This window comes from Musca autumnalis, unplaced genomic scaffold (genome assembly GCF_047663935.1).
Source record: "Musca autumnalis isolate F117 unplaced genomic scaffold, ASM4766393v1 scaffold_1, whole genome shotgun sequence".
NCBI classification, from domain to species: Eukaryota; Metazoa; Arthropoda; class Insecta; order Diptera; family Muscidae; genus Musca; species Musca autumnalis.
In genome coordinates this window covers 45553244-45578877 of record NW_027411644.1, presented here as the reverse complement: position 1 = coordinate 45578877, position 25634 = coordinate 45553244, and positions in this window count along the sequence as shown.

The following is a 25634-nucleotide window of genomic DNA, read 5'->3' as shown; positions in this document are numbered from 1 at the left end:
GAAATAATTTTTTTTCTTTATTAGTCTATGGATATTCTCCTTACAGACTATATAATTAAAAATGTTGTACTTAATTTTCTGAATTTAAATATATTTCAATTTTACTTTTCAATTTACAAAGTTTGAGCTAAATCGATTTCTCTCTTAAAGGGTTATTTAACACATTAGCCAGTTTAGGGGGTGGTGGGATTTTCTGGGTCATTATCTCAGGAAGTATGGACTTGCCCACGAAAAAAAAATTACAACGTCGTAACAGGGGCCACAAGCGCAACCTGCTGCATCACAAATTAATAAGATCAGAGAGGAGTTCTTAAACTATACTTTTGCCAAATTTTGTGTGGGAGGTACCCAAATGAGTGGACCGATGTAGTCCATATTAGAACCCGATCTATGCTTGAAAGTAATATTACCAATAGCAAAGTTTGGCTCATTTGGTTACTCCCTCCTAGAGTTATCATGCCCACAATCTTGGCGAAAAATGTTGAACCTTTGTGTGGGAGGTACCGGAAGAAGTGGACCGATATAGTCTCTCTTCGAACTTAAACTTAGTTGGGACAAAATATTGAAAGACCCAACTACGACACATGGTATTATATGGGTTGTTTGCAGTTTTTGTGCTGATTTCTGAGGAAGTATGGACTTGCTCCTGAAAAAAATTATATCGTCGTAATGGGGGTAGTGAATACAAGTGGCTGCAACAAAAATTAAAGCGATTCGAGAGCAGGCCTTAAACTGCACTTAAGCAAAATTTTGTGTGGGAGGTACCCGAAAGAGTGGACCAATAGGGTCCGTATTGGAACCTCATCTATGTCTGGTAGAAATGTCACGATGTGCAAAGTATGGACTAATTCGGTTACTCCCTTCAAGAATTATCGTGCGGACAATGAAGGAGTGGACCGAAATGGCCCATCTTCGAACTTAAATCAAATCTGGACAGAATATTTCGATACCCAAAATTTGAACCGAATCGATTGATCCGTTCGAGAGTTATCGTGCGCACCAGACAGACAGACAGACGGACATTGCTAGATCGACTCAAAATTGTCTGAAACGGATATCGTACAAACATACTTGGGGTCTAAAACCATTATTTCGATAAGGCTGAGGGTATAAAAAGGCTGGCCTTAAAATGTACTTTTAAATAAGAGTAAAGGGATAAAGACTATTGCCTCTTGATGTGGATTCCACTTACAGTTTTTTTAAGAAATTATAAATTTTTTTAGTTCTTATTTTTAAAGTAAGAATATGTTTGGATCCAAACAAATAAATGTTTGGGACCGTTTGCAAACAAATATATGTTTGGATCCAAACATAATATGTTTGGGTCCAAACAAATATATGTTTGCAACATTTTGTAACATATCTCAATTTGATATGTTTGGGTAAAACATATTTTTTATGTTAGAACATTTTTTTCATAGGTGGAGAGTGGATGTTTGTCAACGAGAGTAATAACAGTGCTCTCGCGGCTGTGGAATACTGTTTTATAATGAAGAGTTGTGTGTATTGTATAATAGAAGACGTAGAAGCGAAGAAGGGGGCTTTTGTGGCATGTATGCGTCGAACTCGTGTGTTTCTTGTTTTGTTGTTGTTAACCAACAGGCGAAGAAGAAAAGAAGAAATGATATGAATTATATTTTTTTCTTTCTTCAGTATTTTAGTTGCTTTTGTAGAGTCAAGACGGTAAAGTGAGTGAATAAATCAGTGTTTTGTGTTTTCTTAAAGAAATTGTGCTTTTTAGTAAATTAAATGCCCAATACATTTTATAATTGAATCGGAAAGTTGAATGGAATTATTTTAATGGACAAGGAAGAAATCACATTTAATATTGGTAATTACATACATACTTATGTGTATTTGAAATATGGCATATCCATATTTATTTATTACATTACATAATCATTTGATTCTAGATGCCGATTCCCCGCTGACGATTTCAACTATGAGGACAATTTGTTTTATTTCACAACTAAGGAGAAGCGTTCAACTACGTTTCTATATATTTTTCCTTTTTAAAAGTGCGACTATTTACAAATTATTTCAATCAGTTTTTCTTTTATTAAAGTGTGTTATGTATTTCTTTGGAATTTTGTATGTACCTATGTGTTTGTTGTTCTTTTGCCTTTCAATAAAAAACCACAACATTTGTGTGTATACTATAGAGATAGCCAGTGAGTTCTTACTGAGAGCAAGTGAGCACACATTTTAAAGTGTTTTACATTGAATTTTACGCTCCCTTGCTCTCAGTAAGCGCCCACTGGTGCATGTGTTTGTTTTTTTGTGCCTTTTGGGTTTATATTTTTTGCACCCAAACATATAAAATGTTTGCACCCAAACATAAAATTGTTTGCACCCAAACATATATATCTTTGCACCCAAACATATATGTGTTTGCACCCAAAACATATATATGTTTGCACCCAAACATATATTTGTTTCCACCCAAACATATATTTGTTTGCAGACCCAAACATATATTTGTTTGCAGACCCAAACATATATTTGTTTGCAGACCCAAACATATATTATGTTTGGGACTGTTGCAAACATATATATGTTTGCTGCAAAATATGTTTGGGACATATGTTAGAGAGGCCGTTTTTTTTGCGTGTATATACCCTTTCTAGCCTAAAGGCTGAGGGTATAATAAAAACAACAAGTTTTTAAAGTTGGGTGTAGTTAAAATTTATTTACTTTAGGGAATGGCAGAGAAGACTAGTTTCGTCCAACGCCACTTGGACTCATCACTTCCCTTAGAGGTAGTTTACACTATCTATCAATGTCATATGACACGAAATAAAAACATTCCATATCTACCCACTCTGGCAATGTGGAGACGTAATTTTATTACAATTATGCTGTTGTGGACGCACAAAGTAAATGGGGTAAGGAAATTCCCCAATATTGTACATATTAGCGACCATATAATGATGGAAAATTTCATGTCATATGACATTTACGTATAGTGTAAACTACCCCTTAGTTCTTTGTATTGAAATAAAGAACTCTTCCCCAATTTTATGACGACTCGAGCTCAAGAATAAATGTGACCGACGAATTCGTTTAAATGCTAATTCAACAGAAAAATTCAAAAACTCTCCTAGCCGCATTTGCAAGCCAAACCAGTAAGAAAAGTATCATAGTCGGGCGGGGCCGACTATATGATACCCTACACCACTTTGAATATGTAAAAAAATATATATAGGAGGTATATATCAGTTTGAACAGATTTCTATATAGTATGGCATAGGTATTACTAGACAAAATTCCGTCACACATTCCAAATTTCATCAAAATCGGACGTACATATATGGCTTGTTAGGTGCAGCAAATACCTGGAATCGGCCGAAAATATATGTTTCTAGACCGAGTTCAGTCACACATTCCAAACTTCATAAATATCGGACGTATATAGCGTGCTTGGTGCCGCAAATACGTCAAATCGGCCGAAAATATATATGGGAGCTTTATCCAAATCTGAACCGATTTTCACCAAAAGCAATATCGTTCTTCCTATGGCTAAAACAATTATATTCCCCAATTTTCAGCCGAATCGGACAAAAATGCGACCTGTACGTTGCACCGACTCAGAAAGTGATTATATGTATATCCCCAAAAGTACCTATGGGTCTTTTTCTTTTCCTTTTGTATGTTACATAAAAATGCACAAAGACATAATACCCCTTACCACAGCGTGGTGTAGGGTATAATTAACTACCCAGCAAAATGTTCGATGCCAAAGATGTCATTCAATCATGGGTGAAAGTGATCTGGCATGTCATCTTTTTAGCATCTTCATCGATGAATTTTATATGAGCGTGGACCCCAAAAGATGCTATTCATTTTTGGATCCAAAGCATGTCATTTACACCAATGCTTTGACATGTCATTTTCACCAATGCTTTGGCATATCATTTTCACCATTTCTTTGCAATGACATTATGGTTGTGATTTCGAGTCTCCGAAAACATCAAGCCTATTGTAAATAATTAAACTTATATATTTAGAAAAATGTGTATAAATAAAAACACAAAATGCATCTCTATTGGATAGATGGAATGGGTTCAAATGCTGGTGAAAAGATCGGATCTTTCACGGCTTCCTTTTCATGGGTTCAAATACTGATAAAAAGATCTGATCTTTCACGACTTCTTTTGCATTTGTTCAAATGCTAATGAAAAGATCGGATCTTTCACGACTTCGTTTGAACCAATGCAAAAGATGCCATGAAATCACGTCATCGCATGGAACCCCTTCCCTCAAATTTTGCTGGGTATTCCCACCGTTATGTCGTCGGTGTCATGCTTAAGTGTTCCATGCGCCATTTGCCTGATTCGAGAAAAACTCAAGTTAATGTTTGAGTCTAAACAGTCTAAAAGTGGTGCAATAATTCATTATTTTAAGATCACAGATATCTGTTATAGTCAAGAAGTTATGGGCAATTTTTATAATTGCAAAAAGTTGCTGATTTGTTCCATGGGTTCCTTTTTCATGTTTTTTGGCAGTTTGCTTTAAATGGAACACGTTATGTCACATTTTACCAAGCCAACTTTTTGTCAATTATGTTCCAACTCCCCTACATGAAGTGCTACTGTGAACTGGAAATTCGGGGGCTTAAATGAAACAGTCGTACGTTTCCTTTACATTTATTTAAGGGTTGCCAATTGTTACTTTGAAGAATCGCGATATTTTTGTTTAATTATCATATAAGTTTTGTGTTAGAAGGAGGCGGAAAAAGTGAGCGAAAATAAATTTAGTTTCATATAACAGTACAATATTTAAACAAATTTTGATTTAAAAACTATTATTCTTCAGTTTTTAAACAAAGTCCTTTTAAACAATTGAAATTGAAAAAAAAAATTGGCAATTTTTGTTCGAAGCGCCATCAATTTGGGTGCGGAACAATTCGTTTTTGTCTCTTTTGTACGCCAGGCTGGATATGGAACAAAACGAACAATTTTTCGGTGTCGAAAGGCGGATGTGGAATATAATGGCATTAGAATATCTCAGAAGCTATAAGAGATAGAGAAAAACCGACTAAAAAATCTGAAAGGACATTAACCCACCGAAATGGCTTAAATTCGGTATTCGTTGGGGGTATTCAAATTTTCCCCCTAAATTTTTCGGTAAAGGTCCACGACTTTATATAGCCCCCATAGAACGGTACCTCACTATTTTCGTAATTCTGAAGGTTGTGATGTCAATATCCCACCGAAATGACTGACATTTGTTATTTAGTCTTCCATAGGTTTATAAAATATTCCAGAAGTGAATTATCAGTATATGTCTACGTCTTCCTATATCCGCCATAGAAGCGCACCTCTTGCTTTTCTGTATTTTGAAGGTTAGCCACATTGTTTTACTGAATTATCGGAAATTTGGTATTTAGTCTTCTTCATTAACAAAAGGTCAATTTTTCGGCCAGGCCGAACTTAACGCCGTTCTTACTTGTTTTTATACCCTCCACCATAGTATGGAGGGTATATTAAGTTGGTCATTCCGTTTGTAACACATCGAACTAATCATTTGCGACCCTATAAAGTATATATATTCTTGATCAGGATAAAATTCTAAGACGATCTAGCCATGTCCGTCTGCCCGTCTGTCCGTCCGTCCGTCTGTCAGTTCAAGTTCGAAGATGGGCTATATCGGTCCACTATTTGGTATAGCCTCCATATAACGGTACCTCCGGATTTGAGGTATTTTGACCGAATTAGCTATAATTTGGCACTTAGGGTTCCTAGTGATCAACAAACTTATGTCCCAAAGCCATATAATCCAATCCCGATTTTCGGTATTTTGAGAATTTTAGCCACAATTTGTAACCGAACTATCTGCAACTTGACATTTGAGGTTCTCAGTGGTCATGAAACATCTCCACCAAACATCGTCAACATGCACATCGTCATGCTTTGGTATAGCCCCCATATAACGGTATCTCCCGATTTTCGGTATTTTGAGAATTTTAGTTGCAATTTTTAACCGAACTAGCTGTAATGATCGGTATTTTGACAATTTTAGCTACAATTTTGTCTATTTAAAAATAATCGTCAATATAGAAGTTTTGGTATATCCCCCCATATAACTGTACCTCCCGATTTTCGGGAATTTTCAGTGGTCACGAAATTTCTTCACTAAAATTCGTCAATATGGGTCCATTTTTGAGGGTCTACATTGTTTTGATGAAACTACCCCCAATTTGACTCTTGAAGTTCCCTGCAGCTATAAAATTTTTCCGCCAAAAAAATTTAAAGATAGGTTGACTCTTTGATATAGCCCCGTTAGTGGTACCTTTCACCTAGTTGAACATATTTTTTTAGATTAGATTAGATAACACTGTGCAACAAAATGGAGGTGAAAGTCTGGGGCACGGAAAATTCCTCTTGGGGAAGAAAGGCCTTGGTAAGTATATTATGAACCCCGAAGGACATATCCGCCGTGAGTCGAACTTCCAAGTTATGGCGTGATAACATTTTTGATAGAGACCCATGTGGGCCATCAGGAATTAGCGTTATATCTTTGTTCACTGTTGGTTAAATGCTCTACAAAAACAACAAACAAAGATAAATGCTAATTCATGATGGCCTACAGGGTCTCTTGCAAAAACTTCATCACGCCATAACGCGGAAGTTCGACTCACGGCGCATCTGTCCTTCGGGGTTTTTAATGTACACACACAAAGGCTTTCATTTCCAAAAGGAATTATATCTGCCCCAACATTTGTGTTCACAGTGCAATTTAAGCAATGGTGGGAGGCAGTAGGAGTCTATCCATTGTCGAAAAGTTGTTCTACCTAAAATTGTGAAAGGACCCTAATTATTCCATTTTAATTAAGACTATTTTATGGTGGAGGGTATAAAAAGTTCGGCCCGGCCGAACTTAACGGCTTTTTACTTGTTTATATTCGATTATTTTTTCAATCTTTCTGCTTCGTTTATTCAAGTATCATAATTTTGTTATCCCCAAAAATGCTTTAAATCTCATAACTTCATTTCGTTGTACATTAATATTGAAACACTAACGTTAGTAGAGGTTTCCCTTTTTTTATTGAAAATGCTATAAAAAGACGTAATTGGCTGGGCGATGGTCATCTGAGTAAAATCAAAATTAAAAGTCGTCCAATAAATTTCTTAAAGATTATTGTCTTTGTCATCCTTGTCCACCACTTCAGCGTGAACTGTAGAGAGTGTCTAGCCATGAAGACTCTTATAGTTGTCAAAAGAATGGAAAGAGAGATAAGAGCGAAAATTACGATAAATGTTTGTATTAAGTTTAGCTTTTTGGGATGATAGCAATAAAGTAAAGAAAGTGGGTTTGTTTGTTGGTAACCATTGATGGACATTTAGTGTGTTCCACACAATCATGGTCGAAATGTTATAATTTGATAGTTGGCTTTATAAATCACTAGCCGACCCAGTCTGCGTTGCTGGCCCTTGAAAGAGTTTTATGTTGACTTTTCTTAAGTCAATTATATTTTTCTTGTATCGCTAATTAGTCGGGTTCTGCAAGTGACTATAAATGACAAATCCTCAAACATGTTGTGGTCGATATGCAATTTTAACATACCGCCAAAAAACTGATGACTCAAGGCATGCATTTATTTTATTTGCAGGAATAGTATAACTGGAAGTGTTTGTCTGAAATTGAATTCCTTTTTAAATCCTTCAAGAATCGATACAAAGCTTCTAGCGAATTTTTGTGTGCCATCGTACATTCGTTTCTTTGTAAGGTATCTTATATACCTGATGAAGCTATAACTATCGATATGTTGCCTTCTAATCTAAACACTTGCTTTCCAACAAGACCAAAGCTTCTTTATGCATAACATCTGGCATTTCCATTGATTTGTAACATATTTAAGAAAGTGGTAGTGGTCGGGTCTAATGGCTAAAATATGTACCCAATGTCGGGGAAATGGAGACATTCGTAAGTTTATCCAGTCTAAGCTCACCCCGGGTTCTCCCTGTACAATCTTTGAATTTTTCAGAAAAATCGGCCCAGTAGTTATTACCCTACACCACTATGTGGGGAGGGTATTATAAGTTGGTTTTGCCCAAAAAGTTTCTAACGCATCGAAATAATGGTCGTAGACCCATACTTATATATACCAAAATGAATGTCTCGACGAGCTGAGTCGATCTGGCTATGTGTGTCCGTCCGTCAGTCCGTCCGTCTGTCCATCTAAACCTTGCAATCACGCTACAGGTCGCAATTTTGATCGGATCGTCACGAAATTTTGGGTGTTGATGAGGGTCCCGGAGGGGAAGAAGCCTATTGATTTTGGTGATGGTCGGATAATATTCAGGGCTCGGAATGGGCAAAAAACTTATGTGGACAAAAAGACAACGTTGTTTTCCAAAGCGAATATCTCAGCTTCTATATGGGACATACCAAAAGCAAGACCTGACAATGAAAGAAGAAAATATCACCTTTCTATTGATGTAAAATAAGTTCTCGTAGGTGATCAAACAACGAAGATATCACAATAGTCGCAAATAAAGCCCAAATTTTCATGTTTGCGATTTTAAGTATAATGACGAATATCACAGATTTGGTTTGAGACTTTCTAAAAGCAAAGCCTGACTATGAAAGTAGAAAATATCACCTTTACAACGATGTAACGTAGAATGTCGTAGGTGGTCAAACAACGAAGATATCGCAATAGTCGCAAATAGAACCCAACTTTTCATTTTTGCGATTTTAATAATAATGACGGATATCACACCTTTGGTTGGGGACCTTCTAAAAGCAAAGCCTGACTTAGAAAGTAGAAAATCCTATCTCTAAAAATTATGCAAAGTAGGTTGGCGTAGGTGGTCAAATAATATAGATATCGCAATAGTCGGTAATGCATCCCTTTTTCTGCAATCAAACTTTCGTATCTCCATAAAAGAAATGTTTTCGGGTGAAAAGATTATGCACAGAGGTAGTGGTGTAGGGTATCACATAGTCGGCCCCGTACCGACTATAGCCTTTTCTCACTTGTTTTCAGTATATATCATATTTAAAAAAGTGGGCGTGATCGGCTCTTTATGCCCCAAATAGGTACTTAGGGTCGGAGATTCAACCACCGTTGCCCCGTAAATCAATTTTCTAATTAATGCTCTAATTTTTAGTAAGTTTTGCAAAAATATCGTTTTTAAAAATATTGCCTGGGGGACAAATATTTTACCTATTTTCACCACTCGTCATCCCTATACATTCGCTGAAATTGTCAAGAAAATCATTTAAGTAGTTTTAGATATATAACAATTTTATAAAAGTGGGCGTGCCGGGTCTTTAGGCCCCAATGGAGTACCTAGGGCCGGAGAAACAACCACCATTGTATCGCAAATTAATTTTCTCAAGGATATGTTCGTCAGTTTTTTTTTCACAAAAAAGAAAAAGTAAATATAAAGTTGTTTAGTTGCATCATTATTATTTCTTTTAATTTCACTAATTAATAGAATTAAAAAAAAAAAACTAAAACCAAGTAAGATAGGGCTATAGTCGCTCCACTCGAAGACCTTAAGGTCCATTGTGTTCTTCCTGGTAGTGAGCTTAGAGAAAAAAAATTTACGGAAAAATAATCGTAAAGGGCATACAGAGTATATATAAAGGTTAGAAATAAAATTAGAGTTGCAAGGATCACGGTGCGCCTTAACTAAATTTAAATAAATGGTGCTTACACCTGGGAAGTTTTTGCGATTTCTGAAACTACAATGTTCATAGATGAGAAACCCCAAAAAAAAAAACAAACAAAAAAGTCGACGGAGGGATTTTTAAATAAATACCGGTCAAAGTTCACATTTTTCGGGCTTTTTTAGGTTTTCACGATTTTGCTTGGAAACCACAAGTCCTATCGAAATGGGGCTAAAGAAAATGTTGTAGCAGTGAAGATTCTCTACATGATTGCAGAAGGCGGTTGGAGATTGGTTCGTGCGTTTACCACCCTCATTGCTAGAAACGTAAGACGTTTTCCCTTATTTTATAATGGACAGTCGGACAGTTTTGACTACATATACATACATGTTTCTGCAAAAAATTAAAGTTTGCATTAGTGAATAGGTACCTGGGGACCTTTATAATTTTCAAACTCAAATTACTCAGAGATCGTCAATGGAAAGTTTGTCCAGCCTCCACATGTATTCCAACGAACGTACATTAACATGATGGACACTAATGGAAAGATCGAGAGTTCCTCTTCCAAATATAACTTACTCGGGTGAAATGTTTCTTCCAGGAATAAAGATATAGTCATTATATTAACAATTTCACTAAATTTCTCACAAATGTTCTGGTCCATTTAAATCGCTAATTATTATCTGATCTTCGTGGCTTCTTCCTAGTCGTAAAGCCAAATTCTACTTAAAATAAAATCGGAAAAAAATTTTGTTTTTGGTCCATTTATATAATATATATATGTTAACTCAGCATACCTACAACACATGCCACTGTCGATGACCAGCCGTCATTTGACACCACACAGGTATTGCAGTTAATTCACCATTCCCACGATTAATGCTCTGTCGTTGACCAACGGTCATCCGACACCATTTAACAAAATAAAATAACAAAATAACAAAATATGCCAAGCAGGCAAAATAGAATAAGAAAATGGTATAAAAGAAAATGTAATTCTAAGCAAAACGAATATTTGTCAAAACTTTTTGAAAATAAAAATTTCAGTTGTGAATCAAACTCAAACAAGATCGGTTTATTTATTTAAATACGGTTAACTGGCGCCCAACAAAAAAGGAGCCCAAAGGCTCCGAAAAATGTCAAAAAGGACCCCATAGGCTCCACAGACATCTAAGGACCCCTTACGCCCATCGATAAATAAGAACCCCACAGGCTTCATTAAGGATCTCGTAAGCTCCGAATATCTTTGGCAAGGACCTCATACGCCCATCGATAAATAAGAACCCCACAGGCTTCATCAAGGACCTCATAAGCTCCGAAAATCTTTGGCAAGAACCAGCATACGCCCATCGGCAATTAAGGACCCCATAGGATCCACTTCAAACAACCAGCAGACCAAGTCGAGGTCAGGCTGCCGTGCCGTGTCCACTCCAAAGTACAGAGGGAAATGGAAAAAATGTGGACCTCCACATTGGTTGTGGTGTGAGTATTAAGTGTTAAGGAATTAAAAAAATTGAAATTGTTCAAGTGAATTATTTACATACGAAAAATTAAAGAAATAATGAGTTAATTAACTACAGAAAGATAAAAGAATTTTGAAAACGTATAAATTAAATGAGAAAAATTTAATTAATTTACTAAGAGATATTTAACTATTGAAAATTTTCAAGTGAAGAAAGTTTAAAGAAATAATGAAATAATTAACTATAAAAAGAAAAAATAAATTTGAAAACGAATTTATTTAAGTGGGAACAATTTAATTCATTTAACTATTGAAATTTTTCAAGTGAATTATTTGAATAAGAAAGTGTAGAGAAATATTGAAATAATTACTTATAAATTTTTTTTTTTTGAAAACATATTAATTAAGTGAGAAAATTTTAATTATTTTTTTAAGAAATAATTAACCATAAAAGAAAAAATAATTTTGAAAACGTATTAATTAAGTGAGAAATATAATCTGAAGAGAAAAATCTTTTGAATCAATCTTAATTCTGAAAACGTATTAACTAAGTGAGAAAAATAACCTGAAGGAAAAAATCTTTTGAAGCAATCTTTTGAAGTATTAACGTTAAATTTTGCGAAGTGAACATAGATTTTTTTTCGTTGAACCCACCATGTCTAATCCGGCCGGTTATTAACATTCCTAATACGGAAGAACAAAATAGACAGTTACAGGAAACTATCGCTCGTATCTGTGCCGAACAGTGTCAAATTGCCATTAGACAATATCTCAGTCCTAGTGCGGACATTTCAGGCACGGATCAAGTAATAGAGGCTAGGTATGGAAATGACCTTTCGGACCTGGACAAGGTCCGGGACGTAGTCCGAAGTTTAATGGATTTTTCTGAAATACATTTTTTATTTCGAAAGTAAGACGACTGCAGGACAAATTTTTTAAAATTTTTGATTGATACCGGATCTAATAAGAATTATATCAAATCTCATTTAGTAAAAAATGCTACCCCAAACGAAAAACATTTTTTCGCATCTTCCATAGCTGGACAGACAAGGATTACACATCATACCTTTATAAAGCTTTCCGATAAAAATTTGCCAAAGCAAATGCTTTTCCTTTTGCAAAAAAATACATGATAGTGGATAACAGAATTAAAATACGAATAAAACAGCTCACGTCCCAATCAGTGAATACAATTAATATCAGGAACGACCACATGACTGACGAACAAAGAGTGCAACTCGATACTTTAGTTCAGAAACATAGAAACCTATTCAGTGACCCCAATGAAAAATTAGGACATTAGAAAAAGCGAACATGAAGGTTCAGCTTGACAAATGTGAATTCTTAAAACGAGAAGTCCAATTTTTAGGTTTCATTGTTTCCGATCGCGGAATAAAAACAAATCCTGATAGAGTAGAAGCCATTAACAACTACCCCATTCCTAAAACGTTAAAAGATCTAAGATCTTTCCTTGGAATGTCCAACTTTTACAGAAGATTCATTCGGGCTTATGCTAAGATTGCAAAACCCCTGACAATCCTTCTGCGAGGGGAGAATGGCAGAGCCTAAAAATTCACGTCTAGTAGAATTAAAATAAATCTTAGCGAGGAAGCAATTGATGCGTTTAGTAAATTGAAAAGTGCTCTCATGTGAGAAGATGTTTTGTTAGCATATCCGGACTTTAATAAGGAATTTCACTTGACCACTGACGCTTCTAACTACGCCCTTGGCGTAGAAGAACACTATGCGACTAATGAAAAAGAAATGCTCGCAATTGTTTGGGCTTTGAAGGAACTTCGGAATTACTTATATGGTTAATCCAAAATGAAAATTTACACAGACCACCTACCACTTACATATTCATTAAATAACAAAAATTCGAACTATAAATTGAAAAGGTGGAAAGCCTTCCTAGAAGATTATAAATATGAACTTCTGTACAAACCTGGGAAAACGAATGTCGTTGCCGACGCGTTATCCAGACCCCCAGAAGTCTCACAGGATTGTCCTAAAGTTTTACAGGATGATCCTAAGACAGATATTGACCATTCTAATAAAAATCCCGATCAAAATTATTCACAAGTGAACTCTATGACTTCTACACAACATAGTGACGAAAGTTCTTCTCACAACTCCATTGAATACACTGACGTACCTATAAACGCCTTTAAGAATCAGATTATCTTGTCGTCTGAAGGCGAAGGTCCTTCCTACAATTTTGAAATTGTTTTCCCGACAATCCATCGACATACTATAAACGAACCAAATATTACAACGGAAAATCTCACTGAACTATTAAAGAAGTATTTGAACCCATCGGTTACCAACTGCATTAGAACAACAGATACCATTCTTGGTCAACTGCAAGAAATATTCCGTGAAAACTTCTCACGATATAAAGTAAAATACTCTAGGACTATGGTAACAGACCTCAAGACAATCGACGAACAGGAAGAAGTAATTATAAATGAACATAACAGAGCACACAGAAATAGCGTAGAAAACAGGATTCAAATTTTGTCACAATATCACTTTCCAGAAATGCACTCAAAAATCAAAAAGATAGTTAAAATTTGCAAGGTTTGTAAGGAAAATAAGTATGATAGACACCCGAATAAAATTGAATTAGGAGAAACGCCAATACCGCAGTTTCCGGGAGAGATCGTTCATATTGACATCTATTTAACGGAAAAGAAACCAGTACTTACAGCTATAGATAAATTTTCCAAATACGCGCTAGTAAAGGTACTTAATTCCAGAGCAGCCGTTGACGTTAAAGAACCACTCAGAGAGATTCTTTTATCTTTTGGTATGCCAAAAATAATTGTAATTGATAACGAGAAATCATTTAACTCAAATGCAATTATTTTCATGCTTGAAAATCAATATAATGTCAAAGTATTTAAAATTCCACCCTATAGTAGTAGCGTAAACGGACAGATTGAAAGATTTCATTCAACATTGTCCGAGATAATGCGTTGTCTAAAATCCGAAAATATCCATACCACATTTTCAGAGCTTTTACACAGGTCAATTTATGAGTATAATAATTCAATTCATTCTACAATTAATAGGAAACCAGTTGAAGCATTTTTTGGTAGGAGAATCAGTACCGACCCCAAGGACTTACAGAAAGAACGACAAGAAATTTTACAGAGACTTACGGAGAAACAGACCGAGGACATTAACTACCATAATAAGAAAAAGACCCCACCAAAAACTTACGAACAAGGACAAAAAATTTTTGTGAAAGAAAATAAAAGATTAGGGACTAAACTGAGCAGAACTTACAGGGAGGAGATAGTAAAAGAAAACAAAACTTCTACTGTATTGACTGAATCTGGAAAAATTGTTCACAAAAACAACATTCGAAACTGACAATATCTTTCTTTTCCTTTTTTATGGATTTCAGGACTGTCTTCACACTGACAATCGGCGACGTACAGATATTCGACTATTCAAATTCACAAATTGTTACATTGGACGCGGGAATGACTAAATTGCAGACCGGAACCTTTAAATTGATTCACGTCATCGATATTGACAAATATCAGTCACTACTTGATGGCATGAAGATGACAGTAGATAAAAATGTTAGTAGCAGCCATCATCTCCGACCTTTCATCATTTACGAACTGACTGAATTACAGGCTTACTTGGACAGACTTAAACCGAAAACCAAAAGATCTCTGAATTTCATAGGAACGGCATGGAAATGGATCGCGGGAAACCCCGATCATGATGATTTCGAGATACTTAGGAAAAAGTCTGACGAATTACTGGCCAATAACGATAGACAGGTCGTTGTAAATAAACTATCTTTGGAAAAAATAAATGAATTAGTTACGACTACTAACAGAATTTTGAAAGAGGAAAACTTCAATGAAACGCATAAAAATCAAATGATTGAAACATTTAAAATGAGAATTGATCTCTTAAAAACAGAAATTGTAAATCAGTTGTGAATCAAACTCAAACAAGATCGGTTTATTTATTTAAATACGGTTAACTTATATAATAATTGTTCCACAAACATCCCATACGGGACATGGCTGAAATACTCAGAAATGTCGCCAACATTACTGAGGGGTATTTTGCCAACGTTGAAAATTTTGATGTTTGCATGGCCGGGGAATCGAACTCACGACCTTCAGCGTGCAAGGCGGGTGTGCATACCATTGCACCACGTTGGCACCCTTTTGGTCCATTTCATCCACTTAATATTTTGCGATCATCACCAATAGGGGTCTATTCTGGTCTGAACCCAACCTCCATACAAAATTTTGTGACGATTGGTCCATAATTGTGAGCTAGAGTTTGATTACAATTTTTAATGGACGGACGGACACACATCTCAAAATTGCTTTATCTCGTCGAGATATGAATTTTGGTATACCACATTGGGGGTCTACGATAAATATTTCGCGGTGTTACATGAATTTTCGAAAAAAACAAACTTATAAAGGGTGTTTTTTATAGAGGTATAGAACTTTAAGTTGCAATAAAACAACGATGGATTATTCGATTGACATGAATTTTAATTATCAGAAAGATAATCTTGTGTGATTAGATTTTAAATATGATTTCTGACATATAACCGCCACGGCTGGCGCTGATGTAGCCCAATCAGGACGTCCATTTCTCGATGACTTTTTCCAACATTTGTGGCCGTATATCGGCAACAACACGGCGAATGTAGTCTACTAAGTGGTCAAGCGTTTGTGGCTTATCCGCATAGACCAATGACTTTACATAGCCCCACAGAAAGTAGGCTAGCGGTGTTAAATTACAAGTTTTTAGAGGCCAATTCACAAGTCCAAAACGTGAAATTAGGCGGACACCAAACATGTCTGTCAATAAATAAAATAAAATTGCACTATTTGCAAGCGTTGTTCAGGCGTGAGTCTATTCATGATGAATTTCCAAACCAAACTGAGAATAAATCACTTAACAGCTGTTAAATCGGTCGCCATTTTGAAAGTAATGACAACTTAAAGATCTATACATCTATAAAAAACACCCTTAATACCCTTTCGACCTGACATAAATCTTAACAATCTGCCTCACTCTTTAAATGGAAATATTTTATTATTCACTATTAAATGAAATTGAAAGTGTTTTCTATAAAAGCTCGCCTAAAGATATGCCACCGTCCACAACAAGAACAACAACAACATGTACCGCGATTCATCTATCTATCCTCTTAATATTTCTTCTTCTTCTTTATTTGCCTATTCGATTTTCGAATGTTGGCGACCAAAATGCAAATATAAGAATATTATTACAATAGTTTTATATTATCATACTTAAATTATTAAATATTGTTTATAATATCGGCAAAAGTCTCTCAGTTTCTGGCTTCGCTTAGCAGATTTATGACATCACGTATGCCGGTCCATTCTTGGATGTTGTTGATCCATATTAGTTGTTTCCTCCCTCTAGTAGGCCTTCCTTCAATGTTTACACGGATAATACTTTGCAGCAGTTTGTATTTCGGATTTCTCATAATGTGGCCCAAGTATGCCGTTTTCCGTCTCTTTATGTTGTTCAGCAGTTCTTTTTCTTCATTAAATCTTCTTAGAACCTCATTATTTGATATGAATTGTGTCCATGATATCTTTAAGATGCGACGATATGTCCACATCTCAAATGCTTCCAGTTTTTTTATATCTACCGATTTTGAGGTCCATGTTTCCATGCCATACAATAGGACAGACCATACATATGTTTTCATATATCTTATTTTGGTTTTTAAGTTTACATTATGGCTTGTGAAAACTTTTTTATATTTAAAGAATGTGTCTCTCGCCATTTCAATCCTGCAGGCTATTTCTTTAGAAATGTCCCATTCGTCGTTGATTATCGCTCCAAGATATTTAAAGTTTTGGACTCTTTCCACATTAATTTCATTAATTTTTAATGGGGCCGCATTAGCATATGAATGATGTTTACTGATGACCATGTATTTCGTTTTTTTGATGTTAATTTTAAGACCGTATTTTTCGCTGCAAGTGGTCAATTTGTTAACCAGTTCTTGAAGTGCTGTCATATTATCGGCTATGAGAGTGGTGTCATCGGCATACCTTATGTTGTTAATGAAAGTTCCATTTACATATATTCCTTTCCGGACACCATTTATTGATTCTTGGAATATTCATTCAGCGTATATGTTGAATAATAGAGGGGACAGGACACAACCTTGTCTAACACATCTGGAAATATTAATATTTTCGGTCAGTTCGCCATTGACGTTGACTTGCGCTGTTTGGTGCCAGTACAAGCTTTTTATGTATTCAACCTCCTTCTCTTCTACTCCAATGGACAATAAAATCTCGATCATTTTGTCATGTTGGACCGTGTCAAATGCTTTTTCATAATCAATAAAGCATAGCAACAAGTCTTTCTGTGAATTTCGGCATTTTTGAACTAACGCTTGTAAAGCGAATAGAGCTTCGCGGGTTCCCATCCCATCTTTAAACCCAAACTGGCTGGTCCCCATTGCCTTTTCACATTTCATGTATATTCTGGAGTGAATAATCTTCAGAAATATTTTGAGTGCATGGCTCATTAGGCTAATTAGTCGATAGTCATTACAGAATTTTGGACAACTTTTTTTAGGGATGGTTATAAATAGACATCAGATTTTTGCATGTTTTTAATTTCTCATCCGATTGGACTCAAATTTTGGATCTAGGCGTTTTAAAGGTCAATTTTTCGATATTTGGGGTCATATCAAAAACATGCAAAAAATATGCAAAAAATATGCAAAATATATGCAAAAAATATGTAAAAAATATGCCAAAAAATATGCAAAATATGCAAAAAAAATATGCAAAATATGCAAAAAATATGCAAAATATGCAAAATATGCAAAATATGCAAAAAATATGCAAAATATGCAAAAAATATGCAGAATATCCAAAAAATATGCAAACAGATTTTGACCGAAAATCGTCATAAAAGTCGTAAAATTGTCATTTAAAGTTGGAAAAAACATCAAAAAATACATAACAGTGTTCTAAACTAAGACTGTTGACCGGGTAACGTCGATTTTTTTCAGCAGATTATTATGTTATTGAGACCATTTACGACAGTGTGGTGTATTGCACCCGCATAAAGTTTTTAGTTTGGTCAGATTTTAAGACTGTCAAAGTTTGAGCATAATTGGAATATGTTAACACGTGTCACTGGGGCCTCGAAGTTATGAAAATCTCGATTTTTTGGCTATTTAGCACATTCTGCGACCCATTTCTCTGGAATGGTTAAAGCTTTTTGTCCATATTAAGCATTAAATTAAAGGCCATTCTGTTTTAACAATTCTTGCTGAACAACAAACTACGTAAGTATTAATGAATTCGAGAAGCCAATGTCACGAAAAACGTGACTATATACGCCTTTGCACGAAAGTGGAGTCTATTAAAAAACATCTTCTTTCTTTTTATCAATTTTTGGAATGAAAACAAATGTCTTTTACATTTTGTTCTTATTTCAATTTATTCAAGAGTCTGACATCTTGTGGTTTTGAAGCTATCTGGGTACAGCTGACTACTTGAAGAACGCTCTGCTATGTAGTTCGCAACTTTCAAGATGTTTACCATCCTTTGCACCTCCTGAAAATTCGGAGTTAATGTTTAATCTTTAGAACAACAAGAATTGTTCCAGACCTTTTTCTAGGAATTTCAGAAGTTGTTCTTTTGGAAGTTTGGATAAAATATTTCTGAAGAAATTGGAATCTTTGCTTTGTTAAGATTTTTGTCGCCTTTTGGCGAAGGTGCGACAAAAATATTTATAATCGTCGGATCAATCTGATTTTTTCAGTATATGCAAAAAATAAGTAAAAAATACTGTAGCCAAAAAATTTTCAATATGGGTCAAGTTTTTCCTATAGCTCCCATGTAGCGGTACCACCCGATTTCAGGAATTTTGAAGCTTTTATCTACGTTTTCGGACCTAATTGGCTGTACTTTGGTATTTGCGGTTTCCAATGGTCAAAAACCTTCTGCGCCAAAATGTTGGTCATAGGTCCAGGTTTCGTTATAGCCCTCATTTTATGGTACCTCCCGATTTCAGGTATTTTGAAGATTTTATCAACATTTTCGGCCCGAATTGGTTGCAATTTGCCAATTAGAGTTCACAATGATCAAAAACCTTCTGCGCCAAAAATTGTGGTCTTAGCTCCAGGATTCGTTTATTCTGAGGTTTTTTATCTACATTTTCGGTTCGACTTGGTTGTAATTTGCTATTGTGAGTTGTTAGTGGTCAAAAAACGCTTCCGTCTGGTATCGTAGACAGGAACGGAAACAAATTATTCCATTTGAGGACAGAATATTTCATGGTAGGGGTTATAAAAAAGTTCGGTGCTACCGAACTTTACATTTTTACTTGTTTTTCATATTTTATGTAGCATCATACATATATCAAAAATATACAAATGTAAAAAATACACTCATAAGTAGATGCTAAAACAAAAATGTCTAAATATTTAAAGAAAAAATCAAACAAACAATTAAAACACAAAACAAAGAAGATACTGAGATACAGTAATACGAAATATTCACTGAAACGACCAGAGACATCGTCAGTATTTTTAATGTCACACACGGAAATGCTAATATATGCAGCTGGAACCAAATTTTTTGTAGACTTCACACTATTTCGAAGATTCTTCAAAAAATTTGGCGAAGGATGGCGAAGTTAGTAAAAATCAACTTCAATTTTTAAAAATTAAAAAAAAAATCCACAATTTATTATAAAAAATGTGATTTCCAGTACATTTTATGCGAATAATGTGTACACATTTTTATGTAAAAGTAATTAGGAAACCTTGTACTAAAGCTTCCATTTCGAAAGAAATAATTTTATCCTTTCAATGGAGGTAAAGAACAACTCCTAGGCGTTCCTGAAACCGACAGTAGCTCATGGGAGAAACAAGAACTAGCAGTGTACAAATGCCTAGAATAATGGGGTCTCACCAGCTCGAGCAGATATTAGGTCGAGAGCTTTTGTACCACTGTTCAAACTTGCTAGAAAAATTATTGAGAGGGATTTTTGACTGCAAGTTTGGAAGCACATCCGGAAATGAACCAAACATATTCAAGCGATTTCTATTAGAATAGTCGGCGATTTTTTAGGTCCAAAACAAGACCTAAACCATGCGGTTTTGCAGATTTACTTAATACGAAAGGCATTCACAAACAGATAAAGGAAAGAATAAAATGATAAATCATATGTGGTACCTTATTCATGAAATTATTTGCCTGGCATTGTTTGGTCTGATAGTGCAAAACACCGTAAAGATCCAAAAGACGACAAAAATCGTAGCAAAGCAAAGATAGAAATTTCTCCAGAAATATTCGATTAAAACTTAGAAAAATAAACTGCCAATATTCCTAGAAAAAGGTTTACCAAGCATAATTACAAGTGAGACTTAATTGTTGTTCAAGAGATTAAACTTTAACTTTACCCCAGGAGGGGTAAAGGATGGTAAACAACTTGAAAATTGTGAGCTACATAGCAAGGAGTCGAGTTCATCACCAAGTTGTCATCTATACCCAGATGGCTCCAAGACCACATTATGTAAGCGTTTGTCATTGAAGCCATACAATGAATGTACAAATGTCCATCTTTGTAAAAACAAAATTGCATTTGAAAAAGGAAATGTTTGATGTATAGCGAAGCCATTCCACGGCCGATATGTCTGATGAGACTCTCCAAAAGGCGAAACATGTCACATAATGGTGGTTGTGCGGGTCCGAATCTTCGGCTTTCCTTTCTCACATGCAAACATCATCGGTCATTAAGCTTGACTCCAACGAGAAATTAATTAAAATAAAATTAAAATAGATCTTCGCCCTAACAATTTTTGCCCTAAGGCCTTTTCGGGACATTGACTTTATTATCTCGAATTCAGTAACACTTACCTACTTTGTTGTACTTTTATTACTTTAATTTAATGCATGATACGGGCAAATAGCTTTAACCGTTCCACATATATGGGTCATCGAAGTCGCCAAATAGCAAAAAAAATTGAGATTTTCACGTGTTAACATATTCCAATTGTGCTCAAACTTTGGCTATCAACAATGCAAAAAGGTTTAGGCGGCTCTCCGTCTAAAAAAATCCGATATTGATTTGTTCCTTTGAGTTAAAACCAGCCAAATGCTACAAATTAAGACCAAGAAAATATTGAATTTTACATAAAACGTTCGATATTTTATCAAATTTTATATTTTTGCATAGTTTAATAATAAAAAAAAAATGGTATTACGATACCACATTTTTATACCCTACACCACACTATCGTAAACGGTCTCAATAACATAATAATCTGCTGAAAAAAAATCGACATTAAACGGTCAACAGTCTTAGTTTAGGACACTTTAAGCATGTTTTGATGGTTTTTCCAACTTTAAATGACAATTTTCCGCCAAAATCTGTTTGCATATTTTGCATATTCTGCATATTTTTTGCATATTTTGCATATTTTTTGCATATTTTGCATATTTTTTGCATATTTTGCATATTTTTTGCATATTTTGTGCATATGCAAAATATGCAAAATAAATACAAAATATGACCCTGCCATTTAATTCAGTTTTCTTTGAAACGAATTTTGGTCCAAACAGAATCTTCGTATCTTTATTATTAAAAAATATGCAAATATGCAAAATCCGATGTCTAGTTAAAAAAGTTGATGTGAGCCAATTTTTGGGATATTTACTAGTTTCGTAAACGTGGTTAAAAAGTTTCGTAAGAAGGTTTACGTTATCACCATCAATTAACTTTAACAATTCTGAAGGAATCTCGTCTGGACCGCATGCTTTTTTATCTTTTAATGCCTTAATGGCTGTTTCAACCTCTGTTCTTGTGATAGGTATCCCGGATAATTGCTGGTCTACCCGCCTTTCATAGATTGACCGATTTTCGTCAGTAAAAATGGTTTTTATGTAATTGCTCCATATATTTTTCTTTTCAGTAGTATCCAACACGGCTTGATTATTTTCATTATATAATACTTTTGGTATTCCTCTGTAGTATATCCCAGCAGCTTCCTTAATTTTTTTGTGAAGATTGAAGTCGTCGTGTAATTGTTGCAGTCGCTCTATTTCCCTGCATTGGTCATTAAGGTATTCATTTTTGGCATGGCGTATATTAATTTGTATTTCCCTGTTTATTTCGTAGTACAATTCGTAATTCGTGTTTTTATATTTTCGCCGTTCTTCCATTAAGTCCAGTATCTGTTTTGTCATCCAATCTTTTTTTTTGTGATTTTCCTGTGTAGGAAAGATTGTTGTCAGCAATTGTTTATGGATTCCCAAATATTTTCTCCATCTTCACTGTTTACTGAGGTGAGTTCGTTGCTTAAAAGTTGCTTTACATTTGTTCGAACTGTTGGCTCCTGTAGTTTCTGTACATCAATCTTTTTCTTGTGGTTGGCCCGCTTAGCAAAATGTGCAGAAAGTTTAATTCGTAATGTAGACATTAATAAGTTGTGATCCGATGGCACGTCCGCCCCCGGGTACGTCGAAGTCTTTTTTACGCTTGAGCTGAAGCGTTTATTAATAAGAATATAATCAATGTGATTTCTAATAATATTGTCCTTTCTGTCCAGGGGTGATTTCCATGTATAGAGGCGTCTTGCAGGCAAGCTAAACAATGTGTTAGTTATAATCATTTTGTACTCTTGACAGAATTGTACAAGTCTGTCACCTCTTTCGTTTCTTGATCCTAAACCGTAGTGACCTGTAATTCCAGGGACCATATATTTGCCTACTTTGGCATTAAAATCACCTTGTATAATGGTAATTTCCTGAGGTTTTGTTAATTTTAGTAGGTCGTTAATCTCTTCATAGAAGTTTTCTATATTTGAATATTTGAATTATATTTATTTTCACTGGTTTTGCATCGAGTTGTATAAGCATAGTTCGGTCCGATTTCGGTATGTAACCTGTTACACTTCTTGCTATACTTTCCTTCATGATTATTCCTACCCCATTCCTATGGTTTCTGTCTAGATTTCCAGAGTAATAGATTTTCATGTTTTGCGAGGTGAAATCTGCACTATCAGGCCACCAAGTTTCGCACACTCCTAGTATATCTATATTCAGTTTCTTCATTTCAGATATCGTGTTTGCCAGTTTGCCAGATTCATAAAGACTTCGTATATTCCATGTTCCGATATTTAAAGTATTTTTTGTTTTACCTCCGGGGATTCTTAGCACCCTCGTTTGGCCGTAGACTGAGGGCCGTGTATTGTTGTTCGTATTCATAGATGCATGGTTTGCAAGGGATTTTACTTCAGTGGTTTCCTCTTGCCTTCTGAAGGGTTTATAGTTTCCGTCTACATATTCAGCCGCTCCTCCTGGAATTCAGACGCTGTTTGCTGCCGCCAACTGTTGATCAGACGCTGCCTTTGTTTTCCTTTTTTATTTTCATTAATTTGTATTTTCCTACTTATTTGCAGAGCGATTTTTAAAGTCAGTTTGAAGTATGCATGTGACAGAAGACCTTTTTAGGTCTACTGTATTCAGAAAACCCCTTGAGGTAATCTATATACAGAAGACGTCATGATGACCTCTTTAAACAGAAGACCACTTAGAGGTATAAGTATTTCACCTCTAAGAAGACTACTTCAGATTTCATATAGACAGATGCTGTTAATAGACAGAACACCATCAATTAAAAAAAGATCTCTATTGATGCCTTCAATACACAGAAGACCTCTATATACACAGATCTCATTTATAGTTTGTAGACAAAACTCTTCAACAGACAGAATACCTTGGGGTTCATCTATAGAAATAGGACCTCTCGAGGACTTTTATAGACGGCCGACCTGTTGAAGTCTGCTATAGACAGATCTGATTTAGACAGGATGTATATATAGGTAGAAGACGTATAGAGAGAAGTAGAAATTGTATAGACATAAGACCTCTTGAGGTCTTCCACAAACAAAAAACATCTTGAGCTATCCTTTTGAAAGCAGTCCTCTTGAGGTATTTTATAGAAATAGACCTCTCATCTTCTTTACAGATGGAAACTTTCTTTTGAGGTTTTCGGTAGATTAAACACCTATTAATATCTTCTAAAAGCAGAAGAACTCTTTTGGTCTTCAATAGACCGAGAACGTGTTGAGGCCTTCCATTGACCTCCTGAAGTATTCTATATAGAATTTTCAAGACACTTCAGTCTTGAAGTCATCTATATGCGGAAGACCTCATGAAGACACTTATCAACAGAAAACCTCTAGAGGGCATCTATAGACAGAAGACTTCTTGAGTCCAACTATAGGCAGAAGACCACTTGAGGTCTTCTAAACACAGAGGTCTGCGTCTTGGAGGTCTTCTATATAGAAAGATCTCATCTATAACCTGCAGGAAAAAGACTTCCACAGACAGAATACCTCTTGAAGGAGTTTAAAGTTTTATCTACATTTTCGGCCTAAATTGACTGTAATTTGGTTATGGACTTCTCAGTGGACAAAATATTTATTTACTAAAAAGTTAAGAATAAACAATTAAACTGTCGTTAAGTTCGGCCGGGCCGAACTTTCTATACCCTCCACCATAAAATAGTCTTAATTAAAATTGAATAATTAGGGCCCTTTCACAATTTTAGGTGGAACAAATGTTCGACAATGGATAGACTTCTACTGCCTCCCACTATTGCTTAAATTACACTGTGAACACAATGATGGGACAGAGATAATTCCTTTTGGAGATGAAAGCCCTTGGTGTGTGTATATTAAAAACTCCGAAGGACAGATGCGGCGTGAGTCGAACTTCCGCGTTATGGCGTGATGAAGTTTTTGCAAGAGACCCTGTAAGCCATCATGAGTTAGCATTGTATCTTTGATTGTTGTTTTTGTAGAGCACTTAAGCAATAGTAAACAAAGATATAACGCTAATTCCTGATGGCCCACAGTATCTCTAACAAAAATTTCATCACGCCATAACGCGGAAGTTCGACTCACGGCGGATCTGTCCATAATATACTAACCAAGGCCTTTCTTCTCCAAGAGGAATTTTCCATGCCCCAGACTTTCACCTCCATTTTGTTGCACAGTGTTATCTAATCTAATCTAAAAAAATGTGTTCAGCTAGGTGAAAGGTACCACCTACGGGGCTATATCAAAGAGTCAACCTATCTTTAAATTTTTTTGGCGGAAAAGTTTTATAGCTGCAGGGAACTTCAAGAGTCAAATTGAGGGTAGCTTCATCAAAACAATGTAGACCCTCAAAAATGGACCCATATTGACGAATTTTAGTGAAGAAATTTCGTGACCACTGAAAATTCCCAAAAATCGGGAGGTACAGTTATATAGGGGGATATACCAAAACATGGACCTATATTGACGATTATTTTTGAATAAACAAAATTGTAGCTAAAATTCTCAAAATACCGATCATTACAGCTAATTCGGTTAAAAATTGCAGCTAAAATTCTCAAAATACCGAAAATCGGGAGATACCGTTATATGGGGGCTATCCCAAAACATTGACCTATGTTGACGATGTTTGGTGTAGATATTTCGTGACCACTGAGAACCTCA